Source organism: Scardinius erythrophthalmus (assembly GCF_964197995.2).
Source record: "Scardinius erythrophthalmus genome assembly, chromosome: 10".
Taxonomy (NCBI): Eukaryota; Metazoa; Chordata; class Actinopteri; order Cypriniformes; family Leuciscidae; genus Scardinius; species Scardinius erythrophthalmus.
In genome coordinates this window covers 14,954,846-14,967,594 of record NC_138230.1, presented here as the reverse complement: position 1 = coordinate 14,967,594, position 12,749 = coordinate 14,954,846, and positions in this window count along the sequence as shown.

Genomic DNA, 12,749 nt, shown 5'->3' with positions numbered 1-12,749 from the left:
CCACAGGTATGTTTTAAACCTTTCCAATCTCTGTCAAAAGTTATCGAAAGAGTATATAACCAGTACGGTTGTTTAGGTGATGTGTGTTGCCATGTTCCGTGTAGAAAGATATTATGCTGTGTTTATACTGTATGTATTGGCTTGCCGCTTTCGCTGGCGAGCTAGTTGAACTGTCACCGTTAATGAAGGTTCCGTTCTCTCGTCTTTTTGTACTGACTGTAAACAGTAGTGTCAAGTGAACATCGATATGTTTAAAGTGTATGGTGTAATGTCTACATATTTGAATGTGCTAAAGCAATTGTTTCAAGATATAATATAATATATAGTGTCATTTGTTGATGTATATTTGATATATTATACAGTAAGACTGATATCTATTTCACAATATGTTATTAATGTGTTTTGTATTTTATCTGATATATACCAATGCTTTTCATATTGGTTTGTTTATTGTATTCAGTATTATAGACCATTTCTATATTATATAGTCCACGTAATGGCTGAAGTTACGGTTTATGATCTCATAGTATTATTGAGATATTTGATCCAAAAGAGAGAAAAGAAATAAACATCCAGCGCTTGAGAAAGACATAATTTTTGTATCTCCACTTCTTTCCAACCCACAGTGCTATCCAGCCTGTGGTTTTGTACCTGCCCAGATTCCCCTAGGTCTGAGGCTGGTAACATCTAAGACCCAACATCTAGCTACTGGAGTGCCTCAGGGCTCAGTGCTTGGACCACTTCTCTTCTCCATCTACATGACATCACTAGGATCTGTGATTCAGAAACATGGCTTTTCCTATCACTGCTATGCTGATGACACACAACTCTACCTCTCATTCCAGCCTGACGATCCGACGGTAGCTGATCGTATCTCAGCCTGCCTGACAGACATTTCTGGCTTGATGAAGGACCACCACCTTCAACTAAACCTTGTGAAAACAGAGCCACTTGTGGTCCCGGCCAACCCAACACTTCATCACAACTTCACCATTCAGCTAGGCTCGTCATCCATAACTCCATCAAGGTCAGCCAGGAACCTTGGAATGGTAATTGATGATCAATTGAACTTCACAGACCACATTGCTAGAACTGCCCGGTCATGTAGATTTGCCTTGTACAACATTAGGAGGATCAGGCCCTTCCTATCAGAGCATGCTACACAACTCCTTGTCCAAGCACTAGTTCTATCCAGACTGGACTATTGTATTGCTCTCCTAGCTGGTCTTTCAGCTTGCACGGTCAAACCTCTGCAACTGATCCAGAATGCTGCAGCCAGAGTGGTCTTTAACGAGCCAAAGAGAGCACATGTCACTCCTCTTCTCACAAAATTGCACTGGTTGCCAGATAACAAAAAAGACACATTGGGATTGGCATTTAGAGACATTCTGAACTCTATTGGAGTTAGACAACACGTGTCAGGACCCACTCATTGTCATAATCATTCTTTAGATCAATATTGTCAGATGGAATCAATGTTGATATCATTGAAATTCTGCAGCAGAGCGATGCCATCTCAGATCATTATCTAGTCTCGTGTATACTCCATTTAGCCAAGGCTGCAAAGCCGACTCCGTGTTACAAATATGTTAGAACTATCACTTCTGCCACTAAAGATTTCTTTATAAATAATCTTCCTGATCAGTTTCATCACCTCAGCATCCCAGATAGCTTAGAAGAACTCGATATTGCGACATAAACTTTTGACTCTCTCTTTTCCAGCACTTTAGACACAATTGCTTCTTTGCGCTTAAAGAAGATTAAAGAAAATAGTCCAACGCCGTGGTACAACGAGCAAACTCTGGCCCTTAAGAGAGCAGCCAGAAAAATGGAGCATAACTGGAAGAAAACAAAACTAGACGTTTTTTTTTTTATAGATTTAGAACACAGCTCTTCCTCTCATTTCAACCAGATGATCCCACAATAGCTACACATATCTCAAGCTGTCTGGCGGACATCTCGGCATGGATGAAGGAACATCACCTGCAGCTCAACCTGGCAAAGACTGAGCTTCTCTGCCTCCCTGCCAATCCGTCTCTACAGCACGACTTCACTATCCAGCTAGGTTCATCACCAATTACCCCATCAAGGTCGGTCAGAAATCTTGGAGTAATATTTGATGACCAGCTGACCTTCACAGACCAAATTACAAAGACAGCTCGATCATGCAGGTTTGCACTGCACAACATCAGGAAGATCAATGCTCTTCTGGCTGGACTTCCATCATGTGCAACTAAACCTCTACAAATGATTCAGAATGCTGTAGCCCGTCTTGTCTTCATAGAGCCCAAAAGGGCCCACATCACTCCTCTGTTCATCTCTCTGCACTGGCTACTTCTCGCTGCTCGCATCAAGTTCAAGGCATTGACGCTTGCTTACAGATCTACCACAGGCTCAGCTCCCTCCTACTTTCACTCACTCCTACGGAGGTGGACAGTAACAAAGTACATTTTGAGTACTGTACTTAAGTACACTTTTTGAGTATCTGTACTTTACTTGAGTACTATCTTTTCTGGAAACTTTTTACTTTAACTTCACTACTTTTAAAAGACAAATATCATACTTTTTACTCCACTACAATTCTGTCAAAGTCCTTGAGTGATGTCAGTCAGGGGATGATTTTGGTTTGGAAATGAAAGTCGGGTTGACGTCAAAACCGATGTCAGATTTACATCAGAACCCGACGTCGGACAGACGTTGGATTTTGGTTGGAAATGAAAGTCGGGTTGACGTCAAAGCCAAAAAACTAAGCCAAGGGCACTATTTGAGGGAACAGCCATTTGGGTGTCCGAAACCATTGTAGACGTTATTGAGTGCACTTATTCAATCTCATATTCAATCCCACTACTGGAACTGTGTTCTAGAAATAAATGTGATATTGATATGAGGGTAGGCAGGCATAGATTCAGAGGCATACGGTACTGTAAGTATTACATTCAACAGTGCAACAATAATAAAACAATGCATTGACATTTACTTTTTACTTTTGATACTTAAGTACTTTTAAAAACGAGTACTTCTGTACTTTTACTTAAGTAAGAATCGGTCTTTACAACTTTTACTTGTAACGGAGTAATATTTGACCAGTAGCATCTGTACTTTCACTCAAGTAAGGAAGTTGTGTACTTTGTCCACCTCTGCGAGTCTACATCCCTACCAGAAGCCTACGATTGGTCAATGAGCGACGGCTGGTGGTACCAACACAGAGAGCCACAAAATCACTCTCTAGAACATTCTCATTCACGGTTCCATGCTGTTGGAATGCTCTCCCCACCCTCATCCGGAATGCAGAATCCCTGACAACATTCAAAAGACAACTGAAAACTCATCTCTTCCGTGAGCACTTACTGTAACCTCATAAAAAATAAAAAATAAATTTCCTTTTCCTTTAATCCTCCCTTGTCGGGCTTATGCTACTCTAAGCAATGCCTGAACTTTGTATTTTTAGCACTTCTTGCATTGTTTTTGCCTCCTCACGATGACTTGCTTAAAGGGCATTATTTTCCTGTTATCTCTGTAAAGCTGCTTTGAAACCATCTGTATTGTAAAAAGGGCTATATAAATCAATGTGACTTGACTATAGTGTATTTGTGCAGATACAAATACGTGTGAGTGCTAACTCCTGTACACTCCACTGCACACTGACCAAGCAAAAGATGCAAGATAGAAGTGTATTACATTTTTCACATCCATGTTTAGTTTGGCGTGTATATGGCCAAACATTTGATGTTTTTTTGCATAGAGTTAGGCAACTATGCAAAAACCAAAACATTTTTACAAGAGTTTTGAATGAAGTGTTTGACTTTTGCAAGAGATGTGTGACATTTTACATGTTTTGTGTATGTTTTGTGGTTTTGTGTGTAGAGTTTTGAGAAATGGAGCCATAGTTTCAGAAATTGTCTGTAAGCAATTTTTTAAAAACTATAAGATATTTGCATAACAAATATTTTATAGTTTACATATTTGCTTTTCTTGTCAGTAAGGATGGTCTGTTCAGATACTCGTGTGACACAAAGAATGGGGCATTTTTGAATGATTATCTTCCTGGAGGCTGTGTATGAATGTGCATGTAATTTGTAATTAAAGCTCTGAGAATGCCACAAACAAACAAATAAACAAACAAACAAACAAACAAACAAACAAATACATTCTGCTCCATGTAAAATAAAACCACTTTTTACTAAGCCTCTGGATATAGTTGGAGTTTTGGAGTTTTAACATATTTTTAAAAAAAGTACCATTCATTTCTCTGTGTGCAATGTTTAATGGGAAAACATATTTCAGCATTGTAAATGCAATTCTCACAGGTTCCTATTCTATGTTTTTGACAAATGTGTCAGATCAAAAGTGATCCGTTTTTTATATCAGAGGGATATCCTGCATACTGAAGGCAACTCAAGATATCTTGGAACATCTCAGAACTAAGTCCTGAAAAAGTTCTCAGTGATTTTTGTCACAGATGTGGCAGAGCTGGACAGCTCGAGGCCACAAACACACACACACACACACACACACACACAAACACACACACAGAGAGAGAGAGAGAACATCAAGGCACAGCACATCGCTGCCCTGAACTGGGTCACAGCCACAAAACATAACAGTCCTAAAAACACCCAGTGCATCACACAGACATTTTTAATCATTTCCATGCACTATATTTACATGAACTCACTTATATCCTGGTAAACCCTTCGCTGTGTGGACCAATACAAGTGTCCCCAAAAACATAGCAATAGCAGAAATCTTTGACCTTGAGGGATCCCCATGAGGAAAACAGCTTATAAATCATATTATGATGTTTTTTGAAAAAGGGATAATGCAGAAAGTTTTCTGTGAGGGTTGTGTTTAGGGGTAGTGTTAAGGGGTTAGAATAATCATTATCCCTATATAAAGTCGCCATAAAACATTGAAATCCAGTGTGTGTGTGTGTGTGTGTGTGTGTGTGTGTGTGTGTGTGAGAGAGAGAGAGAGAGAGAGATTGTCTTTCAGTGCAACTGTTCAACACAGCTAAGCTTGTATATATGTATCATGAGTGCTCATTATGCTTACAGTTTTTGCCCGTTGCTTGAACAGGTTTTGCAAAACTTGGCTCATTGTGTCAAAACTTTACACACAAGCAAATAAGACACAACACTGGGAAATAAACCATTCACATCTATGTCAAATTGAAACTCATTGCCTGCAGAAGAGGCATGCGGGCATGTTGTTGGCGGTCATATACGCGCCATCTCCAAGCGGAAAAAAATTCCTCTATAGGATTTAGAAATGGCGAGTAAGGGGGCAAGTACACAACTTCAAATTGATCATGGTTGGTGAACCAGTTGGACCAGAGCAGCCTGATGGAAACTAACATTATCCCAGACAACAACAAACCTGGGCTGCTCTGGTCCATCCTGTACAACTGCATAATGAAGTGCATCTAGAAATGTGATCATGTGTTGCGCATTATATGGACCCAGTTTGGCATGATGGTACAGCAGCCCTCGAAGACTTATGGCAGCACACAATGTGATATTTCCCCCGCGCTGCCCCGGGACGTGCACAATTGCCCTTTGGCCAATTATATTACGTCCCCGTCATCTGTTTTTGCTAAGGTTGAATCCAGCCTCGTCAATGTAAATACTGTACATTCATGCCGCTGGGCAGCTCCATCCATGTCCAAGATTCTCTGTAACAAAAAATACATATTGTGGATGGCTTTACTCAATGCTCACACCTACACAACTACACATACAGAACCGACCCACCCCACTACCCCATTAGTATGTGGTACTAATCCAGAGGTAAATATTCATCTGTTACTGGACTGCACCCATTCTTTATTGTAAATGTAAAGGACTGAAACACTTACCTGTACATATTAATGTCGAAGTTCTTTGACCCTGACACAGTTCCTTTCAAATGGCACCCTGTACAATTGCTTCATGGTCATGTTGTGCTTTACCAAGATGCGTCTGATAGTTGTAATGCTTACTTGATTTATGTTGTTGAATACTTGCCTATCTGCAAGTATTTGTTGCTGTAGCTGGTGGAGACGGATTGCATTTTTTGCTCTGACTAGGTTCACAATGGCAAGTTCCTGCTGTTGGGTGAACAGGCGTTGGCGTCCACCCCCAGTAGGTCTTCTAGCCATTCTGTAGAAAAATGCAACCACAAATTGTTCTCGTTTGCTTCTTTTTTACAGTATGCTGTGTATACTGAACTTTACTGTATTTACAATACACAGTACTGAAACATCTCAACAAGTTATCATGGTATGTTTCACAAAACTACCACTTTTTTACCTAGACCCACACTTTTGTGAATATTCAATTTATCCTGTTAAAATGTTTTTGTTTGTTTTTTTTTTCATTTCATAATGCTATAAATCCATCCATTTGTTTCCCCAAAACGTTATAAATCCAGCCATTTTATTCCAAAACGCTATAAATCCATATTTTTTTTCCAAAAAATGATGGTTTGTCTTTTTAAAAAAGTCTTTTGTTTTTTATTTTTCGTTTTCGTATTTATGAGGAAAAAAACAATGTTAGGCTGACAGTTCTCCAGAAGCGGTACTAAAAGACTTTAAAACTTTCACAGAGACCTCAAACAGAAAGCACAAAGACTTTCTTTAAATCGAATTTCGTTTTGTATTAATTGTATCTTAATTTTAATACATTTTCCATTAACCAATTTCCTGTATTTAATAGCCAAAATAAAAAGTAGGCTAAATATAGCCTATATAATCCAACCGGCGCCTGAACTAGAGCTTAAGAACATCCCGAAACTCAGCGTATAAAAGGTAGCCTACTCACCTCACAGACCTATTTTTTTTTTAAATATTATCTATTATCTACAGAAAGCTTGAAATCTTTACTTTTAAACAGAACCATTCAAAACAAAATAAAACTATGTAATCGAAATATGCATTTCTCTCCGGCCCAGCGCATTAACTACTGAAGATCGCGAGTCAGTAGCCTATCGTCAACTTAATCTTTGCAATAAACAATTAAAATGTCTCATTGCAATATTTTTACCGCACCGAAAACTCTGCGTGAGTAAGATGTGTGGTGTGACTCGTGAGTAACTAAAGAAGGGTCTATTGCAAATGGTCAATTAATAATATTAATAATGATACCATGATAATGCATGTAATTTACGGCAAAGCGCCACCAAGTAACTGGGCTGATTTGTGTGGGGCGTGGTAAGACTTTGGCAATCAGCGTTACCAATGGCTAGTCATATGCTCCACAGCCAATCACGGGCCCCCTCCTTGCTCGGGCCCCGGGGCTTTAGCCCCGCCTAGCCCTATGGTTAATACGGCCCTGGTAGAGCTGAGTAAACACAGTAAGTTATTAGAAGTGCGCAAGTACATAAACGAATTTCGGTAGAGTTGAGGGAGCATTCCTGTGGGCGGAGGTTAGTCAAAGAACGGTTTTAATGATGTCATTAAAGAAGGAAGTAGAGGGATGTAGTCCAAACGGGCTGTTCGATGTAGGCGACTTCTGTTAAATAAAATATCTCGCTTGGCATTGAACTTTGAGCTTTATCATTTTACAGATATTATTTATACTCTAACAACAACATTACACACTAACTAAAGTTTGAAACATGGGATCACGAAGAACGGGACCTTTAAGGTTACACTTTGTTTAAGGTAACAACAACTTCAAGTTATGTTACTTTGGTTTAAGCATGTGTTCAAGCAACGGGCAAAAACTGTCAAATTTACTCCGTAAGGAATTTCAGGACTGCCTTCGCTCTCAGAGAAAAGAGAAGGGAGATAAATGCTAGTTTAGATTTAAAACAAAAAATACTATAGGCACTATATTGCGTGTGTGTGACACTTACATAATATTCCTTTTCAATGAACTGATTTCATCTTCTGTGTGAAGCTACAGGGTGCTATAGGCAAAGCTGTTAAAAATATTATTTTACTTTATTTTTTTAAAGGCCAAAAATGACACACATCACTTTTAACAAACGTAGAAAAATGATTTACACTTCTTTTTTTTCAGCCTCCGTAAAATAGTTTTCTCCCTGTTGCTCAGCTCGTTCCGTCTCCATCCATCTTTCCCTGTACGAACTGCCTATATCCCTACGAGTTCTCCCCATATATGCATAAATTAATTCCAATCGTCTGTACATGTCCCTATAATCTGTGTCCTTATTTGCATAATCTTCACTTGGGTGCTTGTGCATTTCCCTCTCTCTGTTCTCTCTGGCTGGACTGTGAGCTTCTCCCTCTTGCATCCCTGCCTTCCCCTGTCCTCTTCCATCAAACTCTTACTCTCTCTCTTTCTCTTTCTGTTGATTTCATGTTTTAACTCGCCCCTACTTCCCGCCTCTCTCTGATGAGACCTCTTTGAAGTCACGGTTGTCACAGCAACGACATGATAGTGAGGGGATGGTTGCGGGCTATCTCTCTGTGGAACGCTGGGGATTCTCTGATCGTCCCAAGTCTATAAATCAAACTCTAAAATTAGCATTTTTCTTGGTGAGTGAATATGTCCATCATTCAAACACAATCGTAAACGTTCACCAGCAGTAGTGTAATGCACTACTTATTTAACAACGTGAGCATCACTGAATGCTGCGAAAGCCCTTTGATTGATTTTAAATGTCACGCTGTCTGTGATATTTGAGAGTGCAATATTTCGTAGGAGATATGAATGCAGATTTTAGGCCATCCTTGAATGGAGATATCAGGTCACTCAACAGCACTGTGTTTTATTTTTGTCACACATGTATTGGGTTTCCCCACCAGGCGTCTAAAAATAGACAAAAAAAAAAGAAAAAAAAGGAAGGGAGAGGCAGTTTAGTGGGGAGTGAGAGGGAGGAAGAGGAGAGAAAAGAAGAATGAGCAAGTGAAAGACTAGCCCGCTCCTCCTCTTGTGTCCTCTCTTCTGGAGTGGATCGATCACAAAGACTCTCAGAGGGTCTCAATATCGAGACCACCATAAAGTGAATCCTTCATTACACACTGCCAGTGGCCAAGCCTTTTTTGTTGTGTGAGTGCAAATTGAAGCCTGAGTTCAGTGAAAGCTCTAGAAATTGGATGAAGCCATATTAGAGCAAATCACTGGAAAATGGCCTGTAATAGTATATGACAGATTTATGCATTTAGCTAAAGCTGTTTTATGAAATATTATCACTATATATTTTAAAGCCTTGTCTACTTCAATTTACACGCACACACACACACACACACACACACACACACACACACACTGCACTTTCCATATACAACATGATTTTTATACTGTACAAATTCAACCCTAAACTTACCCCTTAAAGGGATAGTTCACCCAAAAATGAAAATTAGCCAATGATTTACTCACCCTCAAGCCATCCTAGTTGTATATGACATTCTTCTTTTAGACGAATACAATCGGAGTTATATTAAAGCTACACTGTGTAATTTTTAAGTTGATTCTTAGCAAAAAACCACTTTGTTCATTCAAAATGATATATGCTCATTAATGTGTACTTACCTCTACCAACTAATCAAGTATTCTCGTGAGCGTAGAATCTGCCATTTAGAACACATACGAGCGAGTCGCTCAAATGGCAGCGGCCATGTTGCGCCTCCTTCTTGAAAATACATTAGCCAAAGATAGACATACCTGGAAATTCAAGCTTCGCCTTTCGCGTTTTTACACTCAGTGGCACCGTGACGAATGCGAGGGGGAGATTACTCGCGACTGCCGGCAGATTTGAATTAATACAGCCACCGTAGGAGTTAAAACGCCCTCGGAATGGGAGGGGCTAGTGGTAATAAAGGCCTTCTGAAGCGAAGCGATGCGTTCGTGTAAGAAAAAAATCCATATTTAAAACTTTATCGACTAAAATAACTAGTTTCCGGCAGACGGCCGTACGCATTGATTTACAGCGAAAGAGTGACCCTTGACTTGAAGCATTGACGAACGTGGGAGTGCAGAGGACAGAGCAAAACAAAACACCAGTCACGAATTAGAAGTCTAAAACGAGAATTTTTAAAGAGAAATGTCGGAGGAGCTTGATTTTGTTGACCAGCCGTTTTTTTTTTAACCGTGAGAGGCGTCAAAGCTTACGCTACTCCTTCATGCTACGTCATACATCGTCAAGTCTTTCGCCGTAAATCGATGCGTACGGCCGTCTGCCAGAAGATATTTTAGTTGAAGGTAGGTTTAGGTAGAAATAATAGCCTGCATAGGCTATTCTCCATTGTTTGGTGCATTTATTTTACCTTTTTCTTTCTTTCTTTCTTTCTTTCTTTCTTTCTTTCTTTCTTTCTTTCTTTCTTTCTTTCTTTCTTTCTTTCTTTCTTTCTTTCTTTCTCTCTTTCTTTCTTTCTTTCTTTCTTTCTTTCTTTCTTTCTTTCTTTCTTTGTATCACTGTCAGATAGAATAAATAGCAAAGCATAAAACATGAGAATGTTTCAGATATCTGTTGAATTAACCTCAAAATCTATTTTTCAACTCTATTATTGATCCTGATAGAATTGACTGAATGTTAAATGTTTTACAAAGAAAAAAAAACGAGGAGAAAACGTGGGTGTGTGATTGTTGGTGTATATGCAGTCTGTTTTGGTATAATCTAAATGTTTCCAAATGACAGGCTTTTGTTTTTCACCTTATGCTTCCTTGTTCAATCACACATGCAGAAATGCATATGCTCCACAAATGCCAGTGCTTCTCTGCTGCATGGAGTTAAAAGCTCAAGGCTGTGTAGTGCTGCACCATGGACCACACACAGTTTTTCTTTATCACATAAAGCATAAAGGTTTATCACATACAGACACAAATAGAGAGGTGTATACAACACACACACACACACACTCGGTTTCACTATCTTTGTTGGGCCTCTCCATAGTCGTGATGATTTTTATGTTGTTCAAACTGTATTTTCTATTCCCCTACACTAACCCTTCCCCTAAACCTACCCATCACAGAAAACTTTCTGCATTTTAAAAAAAACAACAACAACATAATTTAGTATGTTTATTAATCAATAATTAACTGGTGGGTCCCCACAATGTAGGTGATCTCAGGTTTTACTGTCCTTGTGGGGACATTTAGTCACTGTAACTTAAACCTGTACACACACACACACACACACACACACACACACACACACACATGTACACACACTCGCACATACCTCACTGCAGTGTTATAAACATCTGCTCATGTGCTGCAGTGGTATCTCTTAAGTTTCCCACAGCAGAATTAGTTTTCTTTTACTGCAGTATAGTAGACATGTGACAGTGCGTTATGGACCTAAACATCTGTTATTCATCACCCTTTCATATTGCATTTCACACACAAATTTGTAGTTGTTCTCCTTGAGAGTTAAGGTTATAGATATTGGGCATCTAAATCCTGTTTATGTTTCTCATAGCTTTTATTTAAAAAAAAAAAAAAAGAAGAAGAAGAAAAAGAAGAAAAAATGCATATGAAAACCATTAGAAAACGTTAACAGTAGAAAATGTTAGTAAAAAGGTACCTAACTACACAGTGGAGAATATTACATTTTAAAATGTCAAATTAGGCCTATTAATTTAATATATCTTGTAGCCTACTTCATATATTTTTTAAGACTGTATTTTAATGTAAAAGTATATTGTTAAAATTATGTTTTAGAAGTACATTTTGGACATTAATTTGAACTTTATGACATCATTTAGCACTTTTGTGCTGTCTGTGAATATCCATTCATTTTCCTGGGAAAAAAAAATTGAATGGCTCTAATTGGTCGTTATATTAACATTACTTTATACTTTAATGCCATACAAACATGTAGACTCACCCAAATGACATTGTAAATATGTGCTGTATAAAATGTTAGCAAAAATGACCTTAGTTACCTTAAAATATATTTTAAAAGACAATATATGTATTTTTAATTTAAGACCATACATATACTTATAGTAAAAGTATATTGTTAAAATTAAGTTTTTGAAGTACAAAAGTGTGAATCTCTCTCTCTCTCTCCTCTCTCTCTCACACACACACACACACACACACACACACACACACACACACACACACACACACACACACACATATATATCATATACAGTTATACAGTAGGCTATATACAGTATATATATATTTATATTTATATATATATTTCTTCTATATATATATAGGCTACTTACATATATTTTTAAAGGACACAATTTTTGTTGTTTAGGGAATCTGCTAATTAAACGTTAACCGTGTACTGTATGACTCACATGCCTTCACCGACATATGCAGACCTAAAACTAACTGTGACCTTATTGAGCCTCATCAACGTCAAACTGAGTGAAAGTCTCTCTTCTGTCATCCCATCCTCATTCAGCCAAATCACCGCAGTGCTGAAAGAGTGAGAGCGAGCGAGCGACGTGAGAGAGCGCGAGAAAGAGAGGGAGAGAACACGCGTGTGTGTGCTGTGTGTGTGTGTGTGTGTGTGTTTGTGTGTGTGTGTGTTAGTGTGTGAAAGAGCGAGTGAGGTAGAGAGAGAAGAAAACTGCGAAATCTGTCAAGGTTTTTCAGGCGTTTGGTTATTCCTCTCGACGCCTGTGCAGCGCTGACTCGGGTCGCGTGCTGGAGGGTGAGTGCTCGTGCTCTTCTTTCTTCATGCACATTACAGTCGCTGAATGAGTGGCGCGTGATTAGACAGCATAGTTTGAAGTCGAGAGATCGATTCGTTACGGTGCTCTCGAGCCAAGTATGACAGATCCATTCAATTCATGTCCAATAGTCCTGCGGACCACGTACTATAGTGAAACGCTGATTTTT